General features: G+C 46.6%; 1 protein-coding gene across 1 annotated transcript in view; it reads right to left on the bottom strand.

Moving 5' to 3' along the window:
- The window catches only part of etnk1 (ethanolamine kinase 1), a 103,185-nt gene that overhangs the window by 12,959 nt on the left and 71,115 nt on the right, over window positions 1–19,111 (bottom strand). The window lies entirely within an intron of this gene.

The raw sequence follows: 19,111 nt of genomic DNA, 5'->3' as shown, positions 1-19,111 counted from the left end.
ACATTTCATGTGGTGAACTGAATTTGTACCTTTGCATCAATAGATAACAATACATCATAAAACAGGCTTCTCTTTGGCAATAAAGCATGTCCCAAATTTATAAAAATGATGTATCCATGTACATGCAGACTTTAAAGCAAACTGCGAATGGGTTATGAACTATCATTATCAGATGTGAGAAACTTAAATGTTTGTCAGTCCAGTTTACTGGTTGATTTGTGAACGAGGAGTAAGAGCAAGAAATGTTAAACAAATGACCAGAAAATCAATCCAAATCCTTGTCAGTATTTAAATTTTAAAAATCTATTTCTCTTATAGGAACAAAACAGAACAGACATTATTCAAAAAAGTACATAAATAATTTGTCCTTGTCACACCTCATTAGCATATGCATAAAATTAGTGCTCCCCTGCAGCATTCCTCTGTATTTCACACACTTCCTATACATGTCAATATGCTCGACTAACTTGGTTGCCTTCTGCAACTGCACTTTTCAATGCATAATTCTGGGAAATTTGACACTCCTTGTAGTGACATCTTAACTCATTCCTATAACATGAAAAACCAAAGGAAAGTTTAAACTGAATTGTCTGCAATCGTCTGTGTAATTAAGAGAGTGCAGAGTTAAAATTATTCACACCTCTACACTGGTTTCCAACTATATTAAAACCTGTGTGTTGTATAAAATTTACACCAAGTCTCATCCTTGCTTTTTTTCTGTCATATCCATTATTCAAAAAAACGAAAGTTGCATATTTAAATAGAATTTGCAGTATGCAATACAAGACATTTTTTTTTATTTTAAGGTTAAGAATAGGGGAAAATTAAAACATCTTAAGGTGATTTTTTTTTCTCCCAATGTAAATTTTCCAGCCAAGTAGGTTTCCTTTCCTCCTTTATTTTCTCTTCTCATGTCACATAATATGGGACTGTCACGTGTCCTAAAATAGTTCTATTAGAAACTCTGGACAGGGGATGACTCCAAGCCAGCCATAGGGCTTCTCAAGTCTGCTAACCCCAAGGAAGAGATTAGTGCAAATTAAATACCCCAATGAACAGAGCAGCTCTCTGATGCAAACATTTCTTGTTCTAAATTCCACATTGTAACAATGGTGGAGAGCGAACCATTTATCCACCAACATTGGTGAATTTTTCAAACAGGTAAAATATATTTCTTATATTTGGCCGAGACATCAGGATTTAACTAATTAAGGGCACTGAAACGATTTCATTACATACCTGGATATGTAAACTTGGAATACTGGCTTTCAAGTGCAATACTAATTATTTCCATGTTATCTTACATAAAGCAAGCATAGACAAAGTCAGTCACAAAGCAAATAAAATTCTGAGTGACACTGATCCCTAAATTTTTTTTTACCCAATCCATTTTTTCCAATTAAGGGGCAATTTAGCACAGCCAATCCACCTGTCCTGCACATCTTTGTGTTGTGGGGGCAAAAACCACACAAACACAGGGAGAATGTGCACATTCCATTGATCCCTAAACTTGGTTGGAGGATAAATATATGAACCTTTTGTTTTCATGTTAGTCCAGTTAGTATTCAAAAAGAGCCTCAAGTGTCACGCAGAGATGTTGCACTGTATATTCCATTAATTTGTGTACATCTCAAGTTGCTGATAGTAACAACCAGATAAAACAACTAGACTTAGTTGCTTGGACTTCACACATGTACGTATTGTTTGTTCTGTTAATTATTATTAGCAATAACCTGTGAGAAACAATAGGCATTGTGGGGCGCAAGAGAGGGGGGCACAAGGACGGTGGCACGAGGGCGATGGCGCAAAGGGAAAAAGCAGAAGAGGGAGAGAGACAGCACTCGTGAGAGAGCAAGAAACCACCACAGCCAGTGCAGCGATTGAACTCAAGTTGTTAGTGTCATTCTGCACCACATTATAGCCAAATGAGCAAAGAGGAAAATTAGAACTTTTATACATACTGTTTACAGAAAATACTCTTAAATCTGATATTGCTGCTTTTAATGCTTGTCGAGGAAAATAAAATTGAGTGAAGGGTTGGAAGAACCCGTTCAGCTGCATCTGACATTGCTAACTAAGCACTTGCAACGCTCTACATGATGTGTGCCTGATCTTAGGAGGATCTCAGCACAGCAGGAATTACCTTCCATCCTGCCTGGGAGGAACTGAACACAGCAAGCAATCTTCCATAATGCTGCTATTCACAAGCTATTTTCATCTTACATTGGAAGCAGCCTAACATTTGAGCTACCAATGTAAATAAGCTAGACAATAAAGATTATTCCAGTTGATAAAGTGTAATTTTCAATGTGATGAAAAGGTTTCATGTGCATTAAATATATTTTGCTCAAAAGTAGACTGCATGCAATTTACAATGCCATCTTGTGGTTAACTGGTACAGGAAACATTCAAATTATTAAACAAAATCAATCTGAGCCAAGTTAAAGAAATTTACAAATCTCATTGACATAATATTCAATAAATGTGTAACTGATAAATGCTCTATCCAAAAATATGTATTGCTGTCCTGCATATACATAAAGATCCACTACAGATTTCACCTTCTCAATTGTGACATTCAGGAAAATTAAAAGGGGGCAAAAAAAAACAGTATAAAAGGAATTTAGACAGTCAGGATATTTAATTAGGTCAGTTTCAATAAAGGTGGCACTTTAAAATTAAGTTATCCTAGATCATAGAATTTACAGTGCAGAAGGAGGCCATTCGGCCCATCGAGTCTGCACCGGCTCTTGGAAAGAGCACCCTACCCAAGGTCAACACCTCCACCCTATCCCCATAACCCAGTAACCCCACCCAACACTAAGGGCAATTTTGGACACTAAGGCAATTTATCATGGCCAATCCACCTAACCTGAACATCTTTGGACTGTGGGAGGAAACCGGAGCACCCGGAGGAAACCCACGCACACACTGGGAGGATGTGCAGACTCCGCACAGACAGTGACCCAAGCCGGAATCGAACCTGGGACCCTGGAGCTGTGAAGGAATTGTGCTATCCACAATGCTACCGTGAATAAATAACTGACGTTTTAAAATAAAGCACTGATATAATGCACGCAAGACAAGTTCAGACGTTCTGTCACAGTTGTTACGACACCCTGTGCTAGTGCACAGTCAATTCCAGCCCCACCTGAACTGGAGTCACAACACATGTGAATTAACCAATAATTCTTATTGGCAGCCCAATAATTAGTCACCAGGTTTGTAAGTTCAAATACAATTAATGTTTATTGATAACTACTGTAATGAACTCTGCAGCAAATACAACTGGTTAACTATTAACTAATTCCTAATTTCCCCACTTTAACGTGCCCCAAATCCTCTATACACACATACAAGCCGAACAGAGGGGTGGAAAGGGGTCAAAATAATAAGCAAAGGGAAAAAAAAGTATTTGTTTCAGATGATGGTTTTTAGTACCCTTCCTTCACAACAAACTTGCAAGTTAAAGTCTCTGTCCACAGCTTGTAATAGTCCTCTCTGTAGGTTCATTCATTCAGGTTCTCTGCAATTTCAGAGAAGTACAGCAGTCAAAGCCTTTCCAGAGAGAGTAGCAAGTTCTGGTCTTTGTTTTCAGCCATTACTGGTTCTCCTACAGATAGATTCACTCAGGTGCTCTGTAGATTCAGAAATACAGCATGCACAGGCTTTCTGGAGAGAAACACAGAGGAAACAAAAGAGTAGGATCTTCTCTCAGCTGCCAGGAGTCAAACTGAAACTACTTGGGACACTGAAAATCATTCCAATGGGATAGGATCAATCACCACCTGTTATCAGGCAGAGTATGGCCTTTTTGGCCCATTCATTGGCCACCAGCCAATCAATCAATCCAAGTCCCAGTCCATCTCTCTCTCTTTGGTGCCAACAAGTCTGAAGCCTCCTGTTCAACCAGCTGGCATTTGTGTAACTTCTGAATTCTGCTGCTCGCCTTAAAGATACATGTCCATTAATCCTGTTTGACTTAAAGATCATGTCCATCAATCCTGCTTGACTTAAAGGTACATGTCTATTAATCATCCATGGATCAAAAATAATCACGGCAAAGTTAAAGGGGAAGCAAGGGAATAATACAGGAAGGACCTTGCATACCTCCCTCCCTAAAAGAATGAAACTTCAGGACACGGACGTTTCATTATGAGGTATGCAAGACATAAAAATCACAAACAAACATCCATTCCCCATTCTGTTAAGTTTCCTTCCCGGTAATTCGACAACTCTTAAACGTGTGACAAAGCATTCACAATTACATTACCCTTTCTGGGAATGTGTAGAATTTTAACATTGAACTGTTGTAATCAACTCCAATGGAATAACCTTGCGTTGCATTCCAGGTTTTAACCTTTACTATAAACGCAAGCAGATTATGGTTTGTATAAACTAAGTTTTGTTGATTGTCATGTTGGACATATACTTCAAAGTGAAGGGCTAGTAAAAAGCTATGGCTTCCTTTTCAATGGTGGAATACTTTGGGATGGAATTAGCTTTTTTAAAAAAATACTCATTGGCTCCTCTATTCCTTGTCGTCCTGTTGTAGCACTGCCCCTAACCCTAGGTCACTTGCGTCTATGGCCATTTTAAATGGTCTAGAAAAAGTCAGAGGCGGCCAGTAACATAGCCTTCAGTCTCTCAAATTGGCGTTCTGTGGACCACAGCGTTTTCACTTGTTTCTGCAAAATGTCCAACATGCACTGTATTTCAGTCTCTAGCTGAGCCAGTCTCTGATGTTAGTCGAAACAGATGTGGTTTTATTGGCTGAGTTTCTTATGTCTATAACATGACTAGTTGACCAGCCCCCTGCTGGTTTCCTACAACTCTGTTTCAGTATCAAGTGTAATGTAACCAGTCTTTTCTGATTGCCCAATGTATCTTTATCCAAATTTCAAGGATCTTCCACAGCCAAACTACAAGCAGTGCCCACAATGCTGTGAGAAATATTATGTTCATTTTAAATCAACAAACACTCTTCAACCCCTCTAGCTTTATAGTCACTCTTCTCCCTCACATGGATACTGTCAGTCACTAGTACAGCTGAGGGTTCAACCTTCACAGAGTTGGTTGGCTTTATATGCACCATTTTTTGTTTTACAGCTTTTACTTCTTCATTGGAGTCTTCGTAATCGCAGCCCTTGGGCGAAATTCTCTGGTATCGGCGCGATGTCCGCCGACTGGTGCCCAAAATGGCGCACATCAGCCGGGCATCGCGCCGCCACAAAGGTGCGGAATGCTCCGCATCTTTGGGGGCCGAGCCCCAACCTTAAGGGGCTAGGCCGGCGCCGGACTAAACTCCGCCCCGCCAGCTGGCGGAAAAGGCCTTTGGTGCCATGCCAGCTGGAGTGGAAATGACATCTCCGGGCGGCGCATGCGCGGCAGAATCAGCGGCCGCTGACAGCATTCCCGCGCATGCGCAGTGGAGGGAGTCTCTTCTGCCTCCGCCATGGTGGAGACCGTGGTGAAAGCGGAAGGGAAAGAGTGCCCCCACGGCACAGGCCCGCCCACGGATCGGTGGGCCCCGATCGTGGGCCAGGCCACCGTGGGGGCACCCCCCGGGGCCAGATCGCCCCGCGCCCCCCCCCAGGACCTCGGAGCCCACCGCGCCGTCTTGTCCCGCCGGTAAGGTAGGTGGTTTAATTTACGCCGGCGGGACAGGCATTTTAACGGCAGGACTTCGGCCCATTCGGGCCGGAGAATCGCAGGGGGGGGGCGCCAACCGGCACGGCGCAATTCCCGCCCCCGCCGAATATCCGGCAACTGGCGGGATTCACGCCAGCCCCCGGCGATTCTCCGACCCGGCGGGGGGTCGGAGAATCTCGCCCCTTATCTCCATTTAGTAATACGGACTGAAACAGTTTGTGCTTTCCAGATTTCAAGAGTTCTTCATTTTCCGAATCAGAGGAGAGCACATTATTGGCCCCATTAACTTTCTGGTTGTTGTTAACAAATGCGGTGGCAGAACCACTACATGGTTCTCCATCCACCTTGCTCTTAAATTTTTTTAAAAGAAATTGATTGCTGATTATTTCATTTCCTTTGCTATTTGCTTCTTTCACGTTGAAGAGGCACTGTCGACTTTTAAACAGTTGTTCGCTTGATGTCACGTCACAGTCCCTGCTGTCCCCGCCCTGAACAACTAATGGCATGCTATTATGTATATTTTCCTTCAAAGCAGGCATGCTCTGGGAAATATTTGCACCTGAAGTGAATGGCAATGGGTTTACTGCAAAAGGCGGGAACAAATAACTTTCAGGAAAGTCCACGTCAATTTCTTCTTGGTATGAATTATACTGCAAATGGCAGAACCCTTAGGAACATTAACATACAGAGGGATCTGGGAGTGCAGGTCACAGTTCCCCGAAAGTGTCAACAAGGGTGGCCAAGGTGATTAAGAAGGCATTTGCCGACTTTCGGTGGCGGCTATGAAGGAGTAAGTCGCACATTTGGTGACTCCCGCTCTTGTTGGACTTTTGGACCTTTTCCCCCGATCTTTTAACGGACTTGAATTCCAGAACGGATGTCAGTTGCAATTCTCCACTGAATTCCCACTTCGGTGCATGGAGAAAAGGATTAGAAGTGTTCGTAAGGACAGAAATAAGAAGACTTGCTACGCAGAAACGGGACTGCTTGGACCCGATAAAAGCATCGATTGAGCGGCTGGAGCTCAGGTTGGATACCCAGGATCGGGCGATCCAGAAGGTGGAGAAGGCGCTGGCTGAGCAGGAGGAGCATCAGATCACGGTGGAACTGGAGGTGGGGGTGCTAAGGGACCAGCAAAAGGTGCTTCTGGAGATTGTGGAGGACCTAGAGAATAGGTCCCACCGGCAGAACCTAAGAATTGTCAGGCTCCCGGAGGCGTCCGAAGGAACGGGCGCTGGGGCATACGTTGCAGGTATGTTGGAGAGGCTGCTGGGGGACGGGGCATTCTCCCAGCCCTTGCAGGTGGATAGGGCTCACAGAGCACCTGCGAAGAAGCCGCGAATGGGAGATCCCTGGAGGGTTGTGGTGGTGAGATTCCACAGGTTCTCTGATAAGGAGCTTATTCTGCAGTGGGCCAAGCAGATCCAGAGTTGCAAGTGAGACAATAGCATCCTGCGGGTTTACCAAGACCTGAACGTGGAGGTGGCCAGGAGCGCAGGCTTTAGTCAGATCAGGACGATCCTTTTCAAGAAAAAGGTGAAGTTTGGACTGTTATACCCAGCCCGTCTCTGCGTCACGCACGAGGATCAGCACTTGTACTTTGAGTCGCCTGAGGACGCGTTGGACTTTGCAAGAAAGAAAGGGCTGACGAAGGACTGAGAACTTTTTGAACTTGGCTGCAACGTTCGTGTTTCTGTTTTGTTTCTCTGTTTTTGTAAAAAGTTTTTAGTTTTGCTTGGAACCAGCAGTAGAGCTGGGTGAGTTTAGGTTTTCATTTGCACTGTTGGGGGTGGAGGTGTACTAGTTTTGATCTTGGGTGTTTTTCTGTTGGGCAATTGTGTGGGGATTGTTTGATGTTGGAGTTTGTTTGCATGAGGGGGGGTGGGGGGGGGGGGGGAGAGAGAGAGAGAGAGAGAGAGAGAGAGAGAGAGAGAGAGAGAGAGAGAGAGAGAGAGAGAACGAACAATAGGTGGGAGACTATCTGACACCAGGGATGGGGGCCACCAAGCTAGCTGGGTGAGCTAGCTCTTGGAAGCTCAGTGGGGGTGGGGGGGGGGGGGGGGGGGGGGGGTGGGGGGGGGGGGTGCATATGTTTGGTTTAGGAAAGGCATTGGGTTACAGGGTGTTGTTGCTGGGGGGGGGGGGGGGGGTGGGGAAGAGTTAAATGGGCCGGTCAAAAGGGCACGTGTTTGCGCATCTTAGGGGATTGAAGGCGGACATGGTGATGTCGCAGGAGAAGGACCAGGTTAGACTGAGGAAAGGCTGGGTCAGCCAGGTGTTTCCCTCAGGGCTAGGTTCAAACACTAGAGGGGTCACCATCCTGATTAGTAAGCGGTGGTGTTTGAGGTGGGTAGAATAGTCTCGGATGTGGCAGGTAGGTACATTATGGTTAGTGGGAAACTGGAGGGGGTGCAGGTGTTATCAGTAAATGTGCATGCGACAAATTGGGATGATGTGGAGTTCATAAAGAGGATGCAGGACCTGGACTCGCACAGGTTGGTCATGGGAGGGGACTTCAATACAGTTATGGACCCGGGCTTCGACCGGTCAAGCTCAAAAACGGACAGGGTACCAGCAATGGCAAAGCAGCTAAGAGGGTTTATGGAGCTGATGGGGAGAGTGGATCTATGGAGGTTTGGGCAGCCGAGGGCGAAGGAGTTCTTCTTCTCACACGTGCATAAAGTGTACTCCCGGATTGATTTTATTATTTTGAGCAGTGTCTTTCTGGCTGGGGTAGTGGACACGGGGTATTCGGCGATCACAATCTCAGACCATGCACCGCACTGGGTTGGCCTGCAGGTTAGTAAAGACAGTAATCAGCGCCCGCACTGGAGGTTGGATGTGGGACTTTTGGCGAATGAAGGGATGTGAAAGCGGCTGAGGAAATGCATTCAGAACTTTCTGCAGGTCAGTGACACAGGGGAAACTTCGGCAGCGGTGGTTTGGGAAGCACTGAAGGCAGTGGTAAGGGGGAAAGCTGATCTCGATCCGGGCTCATAGGGAGAAGGTTGAATGGGCAGAGACGGACAGACTGGTTAAGACCATAAGACATAGGAGCGGAAGTAAGGCCATTCGGCCCATCGAGTCCACTCCACCATTCAATCATGGCTGATTTCAACTCCCGCTCTCTCTCCATAGCCCTTAATTCCTTGAGAAATCAAGAATTTATCAACTTCTGTCTTAAAGACACTCAACGTCCTGGCCTCCACCGCCCTCTGTGGCAATGAATTCCACAGACCCACCACTCTCTGGCTAAAGAAATTTCTCCTCATCTCTGTTCTAAAGTGACTCCCTTTTATTCTAAGGCTGTGCCCCCTAGTCTCCCCTGCTAATGGAAACAACTTCCCTACATCCACCCTATCTAAGCCATTCATTATCTTCTAAGTTTCTATTAGATCTCCCCTCAACCTCCTAAACTCCAATGAATATAATCCCAGGATCCTCGCGACGTTCATCGTATGTTAGGCCTACCATTCCTGGGATCATCCGTGTGAATCTCCGCTGGACCGCTTGACCGGCCCATTTAACTCTCTACCCCCCCCCCCCCAGCAACAACACCCTGTGACCCAATCCCTTTCCTAAACCAAGCTTATGCACATATATACCGAGGGAGCATCGCTGTCTCGTCCCCCGGTACAGTCTAAAATAGTCCGAAGTTGTCCTGTTCGTCCGCACACATGCCACAGGATCCTGATACAGTAATCTGACCCAGTCAATAAAGCCCCGCCCAAATCCAATTGAATTCAAAATTGGCTGGACGACAGAAGGCAGAGGGTGGTTGTAGAGGGTTGTTTTTCAAACTGGAGGCCTGTGACCAGTGGTGTGCCTCAGGGATCGGTGCTGGGTCCACTGTTATTTGTGATTTATATTAATGATTTGGATGAGAATTTAGGAGGCATGGTTAGTAAGTTTGCAGATGACACCAAGATTGGTGGCACAGTGGATAGTGAAGAAGGTTATCTAGGATTGCAACGGGATCTTGATCAATTAGGCCAGTGGGCCGACGAATGGCAGATGGAGTTTAATTTAGATAAATGTGAGGTGATGCATTTTGGCAGATCGAATCAGGCCAGGACCTACTCAATTAATGGTATGGCGTTGGGGAGAGTTATAGAACAAAGAGATCTAGGAGTACAGGTTCATAGCTCCTTGAAGGTGGAGTCGCAGGTGGACAGGGTGGTGAAGAAGGCATTCGGCATGCTTGGTTTCATTGGTCAGAACATTGAATACAGGAGTTGGGACGTCTTGTTGAAGTTGTACAAGACATTGGTATGGCCACACTTGGAATACTGTGTGCAGTTCTGGTCACCCTATTAGAGAAAGGATATTATTAAACTAGAAAGAGTGCAGAAAAGATTTACTAGGATGTTGCCGGGACTTGATGGTTTGAGTTATAAGGAGAGGCTGGATAGACTGGGACTTTTTTCCCTGGAGCGTAGGAGGCTTAGGGGTGATCTTATAGAGGTCTATAAAATAATGAGGGGCATAGATAAGGTAGATAGTCAACATCTTTTTCCAAAGGTAGGGGAGTCTAAAACTAGAGGGCATAGGTTTAAGGTGAGAGGGGAGAGATTCAGAAGGGCCCAGAGGGGCAATTTCTTCACTCAGAGGGTAGTGAGTGTCTGGAATGGGCTGCCGGAGGTAGTAGTAGAGGCGGGTACAATTGTGTCTTTTAAAAAGCATTTGGATAGTTACATGGGTAAGATGGGTATAGAGGGTTATGGGCCAAGTGCGGGCAACTGGGACTAGCTTAATGGTTAAAAACTGGGCGGCATGGACTGGTTGGGCCGAAGGGTCTGTTTCCATGCTGTAAACTTCTATGATTCTATGATTCTATAAATCGGAACCGTCCCAGTACCTCCCACAGATAGTCCCATTCTACCCGATCAAAAGCCTTTTCTCCATCCGTTGCGATCACAGCCTCAACCACCCTACCTTCCATCATGATCACATTTATCAGCCTTCTTACATTGGTCACCAACTGCCTGCCCTTAACAAACCCCGTCTGGTCCTCCCCAATAAAGTCCGGATCAGTCCTCAATCCTGGAGGGCAAGATTTTGGCCAGCAACTTGGCATCCAAATTCAGCAGGGAGATCGGCCTGTAGGACCCACACAGCTCCGGGTTCTTGTCCCGCTTAAGAATCAGCAAAATCATTGCCTGTGACATCGTCGGGGGCAGCACCCCTCTTTCCCTTGCCCCATTGAACATCCTCAACAACACTGGCCGCAATATCCCCGAGAACTTTTTATAGATCTCTACTGGGTACCCGTCCGGACCCGGGGCCTTACCCGCCTGCATGACCGTCAAGCCCTCCACTATCTCCTCCAGCCCAATTTGGGCCCCCAGCCCTTCCACTCGCTCACCGTCCACCTTTAGGAAATTCAACCCCTCCAAGAAGCGCCTCATCCCCTCCAGCCCCGCAGGGGGTTCCGACCTGTACAGCCTGCTGTAAAAATCTCTGAACGCCTTATTCAGCCCTACCGAATCACCAACCAGGTTCCCCTCACCGTCCTTTACTTTCCCTATCTCTCTAGCTGCCTCCCTCTTCCTAAGCTGCTGTGCGAGCATTCTACTGGCCTTCTCCCCATGTTCATAAATCGTCCCCCTCGCCTTTCTCAGCTGCTCCACCGCGCTCCCTGTGGTCAGCAAACTAAACTCCGTCTGCAACCTCCGCCGTTCCCTTAATAGCCCTGCCTCTGGGGTCTCCGCATACCTCCTATCAATCAGTAGTATCTCCTTCAGGATCCTGTGGCAGGTGTGCGGACAAACAGGACAACTTCGGACTATTTTAGACTGTACCGGGGGACGAGACAGCGATGCTCCCTCTCCCCACTGTTGTTTGCGCTGGCTATAGAGCCTTTGGCAATTGTTCTGAGAACTTCAAGGAGCTGGAGAGGACTGGTCCGGGGGGGTGGAGCACAGGGTTTCGCTCTATGCGGATGATCTGCTTCTGTACATTTCAGACCCAGTAGAGGGGATGGAGGAAACCATGAAGATTTTAGGGGAATTCGGCCGGTTTTCGGGGTATCAGCTAAACATGGATAAGAGTGAGATGTTTGTGGTTCAGGAGAGGGGACAAGAGGGGCGACTGGGGGAGCTGCCGTTTAGGTCAGTAGGGAGTAGTTTTAGGTACCTGGGCATCCAAGTGGCGCGGGAATGGGACCGGCTGCATAAATTGAATCTGGCCCGGCTAGTGGACCAAATGAAGGACGATTTCCGGAGATGGGACGCGCTCCCGTTGTCGCTGGCCGGGAGGGTACAAACGGTGAAAATGACGTACCTCCCGAGGTTCCTATTTGTATTTCAATGTCTCCCCATTTTTATTCCGCGGTCCTTTTTTAAGCGGGTCAACAGGGTGATCACCGGTTTTGTCTGGCCGGGCAAGACTCCGCAGGTAAGGAAGGTAATGCTCAAGCGTAGCCGGGGAGAGGCGGGCTGGCGCTTCCAAATTTTAGCAATTATTACTGGGCGGCTAACATAGCCATGATCAGGAAGTGGGTGGTGGGGGAGGGGTCGGTGTGGGTGCATATGGAGGCGGCTTCTTGTAAGGGCACCAGTTCGGGGCGTTGGTAACTGCGCCTCTGCCGCTCCCGCCAGCATGGTACTCCACCAGCCCTGTGGTGGTGGCGGCCCTGAGAACATGGGGCCAGTGGAGGCGGCATGTGGGAGCAGTGGAAGCATCGGTTTGGGCCTCAATTTGTGATAACCACCGGTTTGCCCCGGGGAGTATGGATGGGGGGTTCAGTGTATGGCGGAGAGCGGGGATTGAGAGGATGGGGGATGTGTTCATAGAGGGGAGTTTACAGAGTATGAGGGCGTGGAGGAAACGTTTGGCTGGCGAGGGGAAACAAATTCAGATACTTGCAGGTGTGGGACTTCCTTCGTAATCAGGTGGCAACCTTCCCGCTCCTACCACTGAGGGGGATTCAGGACAGTGTAATTTTCAGAGGGTGGTTCGGGGAGGAGAGCGTCTCAGACATCTATAAGGAGCTTATGGGGTCGGAGGAGACGCAGACCGAGGAGCTGAAGCCTAAGTGGTAGGAGGATCTGGAAGGTGAGATGGAGGATGGTTTATGGGCAGACGCGTTGAGTAGAGTCAACATGTCTGCAACATGTGCCAGGCTCAGCCTGATACAATTTAAGGTTGTACATCGGGCTCACATGACAGTGGCCCGGATGAGCAGATTCTTTGGGGTGGAAGACAGGTGCACAAAATGCGCGGGACGGCTTGCGAACCATGTCCACATGTTTTGGACGTGTCCAAAGCTTCGGGGATTTTGCAGGGGTTGTGGACGTCATGTCCAAAGTTTTAAAAACAAGGGTGGCGCTGGGTCCAGAAGTGGCGATTTCCGGTGTGTCGGAAGATCCGTGAATCCAGGAGGAGAAAGAGGCGGATATTCTGGCCTTTGCTTCCCTGGTAGTCCGGAGATGGATATTTTTGGCATGGAGGGACCCAAAGCCCCCGAAGTCGGAGGCCTGGCTATCGGACATGGCTAGCTTTCTCTGTATGGAGAAAATTAAGTTCGCCTTGAGAGGTTCACCGTTAGGGTTCACCCGGAGGTGGCAACCGTTCGTCGACTTCCTTGCGGAAAGTTAATCATCGGGGGGGGGGGGGGAAGGTTAGGTTAGAGATGGGGGTCAATAAGGGTGAGACCTGTACGAAAGGTCAACGGTTTTTGCACTATGTCTATGGTTTCATGTATCTTGTCTATTTTGTTGTTTCTATACCAAAAATACCTCAATAAAATGTTTATTAAAAAAAAGAAGGCATATGGCATGCTTGCCTTCATCAGCCAGAGCATTGAGTACAGGAGTTGGGAAATCATGTCGCAGCAATATAAAACCTTAACTAGGCCGCATTTGGAATATTGCGTGCAGTTCTGGTCACACTATCAGAAGGACTTGGAAGCTTTGGAGAGAGTGCAAAGGAGGTTCACCAGGATATTGCCTGGTCTCGAGGGTGTTGGCTATGAGGAGAGGTTGAACAAACTAGGATTGTTTTCACTGGAAAGATGGAGGCTATGGGGAGAACCGAGAGGCTCAGACAGGGTAGATAGAGGCTTTTTCCAAGGGTGGAAGTGTCAATTACAAGGGAGCACAGGTTCAAGGTGCGAGGAGGAAAGTTTAAAAAAAAAAAAATTGAGAGTACCCAATTCATTTTTTCCAATTAAGGGCCAATTTAGCGTAGCCAATGCACCTACCCTGCACATCTTTGGGTTGTGGGGGCGAAACCCACGCAAACGCGGGGAGAATGGGCAAACTCCACACGGACAGTGACCCAGAGCCGGGATCGAACCTGAGAACACGGTGCCATGAGACTGCAGTGCTACCCTGCGAGGAGGAAAGTTTAGGGGAGATGTGCAGGGAAAGTTTTTCATGCAGAAAGTGGTGGATGCATGGAACGGGCTGCCAGAGGATGTGGTGGAAGTAGGCATATTAGCAACAGTTAAGGGGCATCTGGATGGGTACATGAATAGGGAGGAAATAGAGGAATACGGACATGATTTGCTGTCTTCCCTCCTAGCTTTGGAAGAGTAACTTGTCATTTGTTCAAGATCAGTCAGTGACAGGTATTTTCAGTAGCTGTTTATTATTACTTCATAACCAGAACCGAAATCTGATTCAGAACTCGCGTTTGACTCTCCATCACTGTTATTCTACTGAATTTTTCAGATTCCTCTTTCTTATGGTCTCTTCAGAATTCTCAGAATCTGGTTCTCCACTAGCTTTTATCTTCGACAAATCTCTGTGATTCACGTGGAGATAATTTCATCAGTATCAGTAGAATCAGATTCATTGCAATTATCATTCGATAGGTGATTAATGCATGTCCACATTTCATTCTTTGAATCATTTAATGCCCAATGAGTTTTCCTAATTCTCACAACCCCTCCCGTTGGTATCTCATGTGCTATCTGCAGTACTTCCCTCGGACTCTCTGTAATCATAGGTGAAGCTACCACCGTTACTCCCGCCAAATCATTCCTCAAAAGTAAGTCTACTCTGTCCATTGGGAATTTCTAAACCACCCCGGCCACTACTGGACATGACATAAAATCACACTCCAGTTATATTTTATACAATTGAACTGGGATATAATCCCTGCTTATTCCATTCACCAATACCGTAGCTTTCATTGAGCTCTCTGGAGGGAAAACCAAATTCTTCTCCAGTAAGAGAGTTTGAATCGCATCTGTGTCCCTTGAAACAGTTATGGGTTTGGCTACCTCAGCTGAGAAAAATTGGGTGATCGTCCCCTTAGACAAAAACCCAGCAAATACCTCCTCCACCTCATTGCTCACACCTGCTCCCACAGCAGTATTTACCTCAGGTCTCCCAAGTCCCAGTTAAAGTAAGTCTACCCTGTAGTTTTCTCCACTTTTGTTCCCTTTTTGGACCCTCTGATCTTCAACCTGGGTTCTTATCATTGAAGGTAGGGAATTCTTAAATTCCTCCAAGAAAATCACCTCTTTCAGAGCCTCAAAGGTAGTTGCAACTCCCAATGCTTATATCCTTTTGAATTTGCATACATTTGTCCAGACTGTCTCATTAAATTCCAAAAATTTGGCTATATGCTTCAGGAACCGATTCATATGCACCCAGAATAGCTATTTTCACCTAGTCATAATTCCTAGACACCCGCTCTGACAGGGAAGCATAAACGTCCTGTGCCTGCCCCGTCAATTGACTCTACATGAGTAATGTCCACTTCTCTTTTGGTCACCCCATTTGGATTGCTATTTTCTCAAAAGCTCAAAAACAAAGTTTCGGTCTCCTTCTCTTTGAATTTTTGGAGGCGGTATCAATTTAAACATATCGCCACTGGGTTCTGTTCTAGGAGTATGCTCCCCTCTAATTTCTAGTGCCCTAATCTGGAACTCTTTCTCTTTTGCTTTTTCCTCTCTCTAATTCCAACTTCATTTCCATCTCCATTTCTTATTTCTTTTTGTTATGCTTCCTCTTCATTTCTTTTGGCTGCATTCCATTTCTTTTTTTCTCTTTGCGTTAGCTCAATTTCTCCTTGCTGCATCTCCATTTCTTTTTGCTTCATTTTCAATTTTTTAAATAATTCCTTTTCATGCTCAAACTGCAACCAAATTATCTCCAGCTCAATTTCCCCACCAGAAAATATCCTTGATGCTACACTACCTCGTGGGCTCTGTGTTTCGAGCATTTCTTTCAAATTTAAATGTCGAGCAATCATTTCAATAATCTCCACCTTCTCAGCTGGTACCTCTATTTATAATTCCCCAGCCAATTAAACTTGCTCGTCTTTCAAAGCTCTTTTCAATAAACTAGAGATACGTCGTCCACCTTAAGAAAACCCTTAGCAGTTTCCAGAGCCATCCTGTGTTATCACTACAGACCTAGTGCCTCTTTTTAATTTATAGTGCAACCCAAACTTCGCTGCCGACTGTTCCAAAGATCCAGGACACGAGCTCCCAAATTATGTTACGACACCCTGGGCAAATGCGTGGTCAATTTCTGCCACATTTGGCCCGGAGTCGTAACACAAGTTAATTAACCAATAATTCTTATAAAAATACCCAAAGTCTTTGACCCTTGATGGGCCAATAATTATATTCACCAGGTTTGTAAATTCAAACACAATTACGGTTTATTTATAACAAGAATTATAATGAACTATGCAGCAAATTCAACTGGTTAGCTATTAATTAATTCCTAACTCCCCACTTTAATTTGGCCCCCACCCTCTACACACACATACAAGTCAAACCTCTTCATGGGCAAACCATCAGGGTTGAAGATGATTTGCTTCCACTCCGGGAGGTGGGTTCTGCGGTGGCTGAATAGCCCAATCCTGTATCCGCAGACTCCGCCACAGGTTTGGCAGCTGGTGTTTGATGAGGTGGGTGGGACACTGTGGATTCTGCATTCTTTCCACTGTTAATGATTGGCATCCTCATGCTCCAGCCTGTGACACTCAAGTTTACTGGCGCGTTTCCAAATGCTTCTTCTCCAGGGCAGCATGCTGGCGCAGTGGTTCGCACTGCTGACTCACGGTGCCAATGTCCCAGGGTCGATCCCGGCTCTGGGTCACCGTCCTTGTGGAGTTTGCAAATTCTCCCCATGTTTGCGTGGGTTTCGCCTCCACAGCCCAAATATGTGCAGGGTAGGTGGATTGGCCACGCGAAATTGCCCCTTAATTGGAAAAAATCAATGGTACTCTAAATTTAAAAAATAAAAAATGCTGCTTCTTCAGTTTGTGCGTTCCAAGGCAAGCGTTTCCCACGAGTCAAGAGGGATATTGCATTTATTTAGGGAGACTTTCAGAGTGTCCTTGCAGAGTTTTCTCTGCCCTCCCAGCAATCGATTGCCATTGGTTCAGGAGTCTCGTTTTGGGCATGCAGACAATGCAGCCCACCCATCGAGGCTGGTTGAGTGTGACCAGTGCCTCAATACTGGGGATATTGGCATGGGAGAGGATGCTCACGTTGGTACACCTATCCTACCAGTGGATTTTCAGGATTTTGCGGAGTCAACTTTGGTATATATCGCCAGGCATTTGAAATGTCTGTTGTACATTGTCCATATCACAGCATGGACCACGGCTGCATTTAATAACAACAATAATCTTTATTGTCACAAATAGGCTTACGTTAACACTGCAATGTTACTGTGAAAAGCCCCCAGTCACCACATTTCGGCACCTGTTCGGGTACACAGAGGGAGAATTCAGAATGTCCAAATTACCTAACAGCACAGACCATGAGCTTGGTGCTGGATTTGAGGCCTTGGTCTTCTATGTTTCTCAAGTGTCCGAAGACTGCACTGGAACAATGGAATTGATTCTGGATTTCATAGTATCATAGAATTTACAGTGCAGAAGGAGGCCATTCAGCCCATCGAGTCTGCACCGGCCCTTGGAAAGAGCACCCTACTTAAGCATCTTCGATGTCTGCTCGCGCTGAGAAGAGGCTCCCGAGATATGGGAAATGATCCACATTGTCAAGTGGCTCACCATGAATCTTGATGGTTGGGGATGTGGCAGGAGCAGGCTGGTAATGAACCTTTGTTTTCTGGATGTTTAGTCTGAGGCCCATTCTCTAAAATGCTTTGATTCATTTGGTGAATGAATTGACAATGGTTTGTTGCTCAGTCTCTGAGTATGCGCATACATCATCATCGGCATACTGCAGCTCGATGACAGATTTTGAGCTGATCTTGGTTCTGGCCTGAAGGCAGAGGTTGAACTGTTTCCTGTTTGTCCGGTAGGTTAGCTCCATTCCACAGCAGGGGGCTTCAAGGTGATGGGGTGGTGTTGCTGCGAGAAAGCTGGAGAAGAGTGTTGGTGCGATGAGACAGCCCTGTTTGACCCCAGTTTGTACACGTCTTGGGTCTGTGGTGGTTTTGTTGGATAAGGATCAGAATGGTGCTGCATTTGAAGAGGATGTTTCACAATCCCTCAAGGTTGACAAGAATCGAAGGCCGTTGCAAAATTGAAGGGGGGCACATAAGAGGTTGATGCTGCTTCCTGCACTCTTCTTGGATTTGTCGTGCATTGAAGATCATGTCCATTGTGCCTCTTGATGGGCGGAAGCCGCACTGAAACGCAGGAAAGAGCTCTTTAGCCACTGAGAGGAGACAGTTAAGGAGGGTTCTCACGAGGACCTTTCCAGTGCTGAGGAGTAGGGAAATACCTCTAATTTCCAGTCAGACCTACCTCCTTTCCTGAAGATGATCACAATCAAGGGATTTGAGATTACCCGGCATGCTCTCTTCCTTCCAGACAAGGGTTGATGAGGTTGTGGATCCATGGCAAAGGTGTGTCACCGCTGCATTTTAATACTTTCGCAGGGATTCCATCTGCACCAGAGGCCTTGTTGTTTTTCAGCTGTCATATGGGTTTTCGATTTCATGGAAAGCTGGGGTTACACTGAGATGGTTGGATGGTAGAGTGATGCAGGATGGTGTCGAGGGTGCTTGCGTCGAAGGCTGTGTCTTGGTTGAGGAGATCCTCAAAGTGCTCTCTCCAGCGGGTGTTGACTGCCTCGCTGTCTTTGATGAGCGCCTGTTTTTGGCTCTCAGTGGGGTGGGTCCCTGGATACTTGGACCGTCAATTGTTTTAATTGCGCTGAAGCCGTTCACATTGTGGTTGGCGTGAATTGCTGAGTCTCCTGCGTTTTTCTCACCCACCATCTGTACTTTAGATCGCGAGTTCTTTGTCACCTCAGCCTTCAGTTGCCTGTACGTTGGTTTCCTGCCAGTTCAGGAACACCCTGAGTTTGCGGTCAAGATCCTGGATCTCCTGATTGTTCTCGTCGAACCAGTCTGCCACTATGTTCTTTAAGGTGGTTTTCTCCTGCCAGTTGTGTCTCACTCAGGGCAGCAATTTCAATGTTACGTCGCTAGAGTTCCCGGGCTATGGTGGCGGTGCAATGTTCAGGTCTGTTGCTGTGGTGTTGTCCATAAGTTCCTGAAGTTCATTTGGGTGA

Source organism: Scyliorhinus torazame, chromosome 13 (genome assembly GCF_047496885.1).
Source record: "Scyliorhinus torazame isolate Kashiwa2021f chromosome 13, sScyTor2.1, whole genome shotgun sequence".
NCBI classification, from domain to species: domain Eukaryota; kingdom Metazoa; phylum Chordata; class Chondrichthyes; order Carcharhiniformes; family Scyliorhinidae; genus Scyliorhinus; species Scyliorhinus torazame.
The sequence above is the reverse complement of the archived record's forward strand: the minus strand, read 5'-3'. Positions and strand labels throughout refer to the sequence as shown.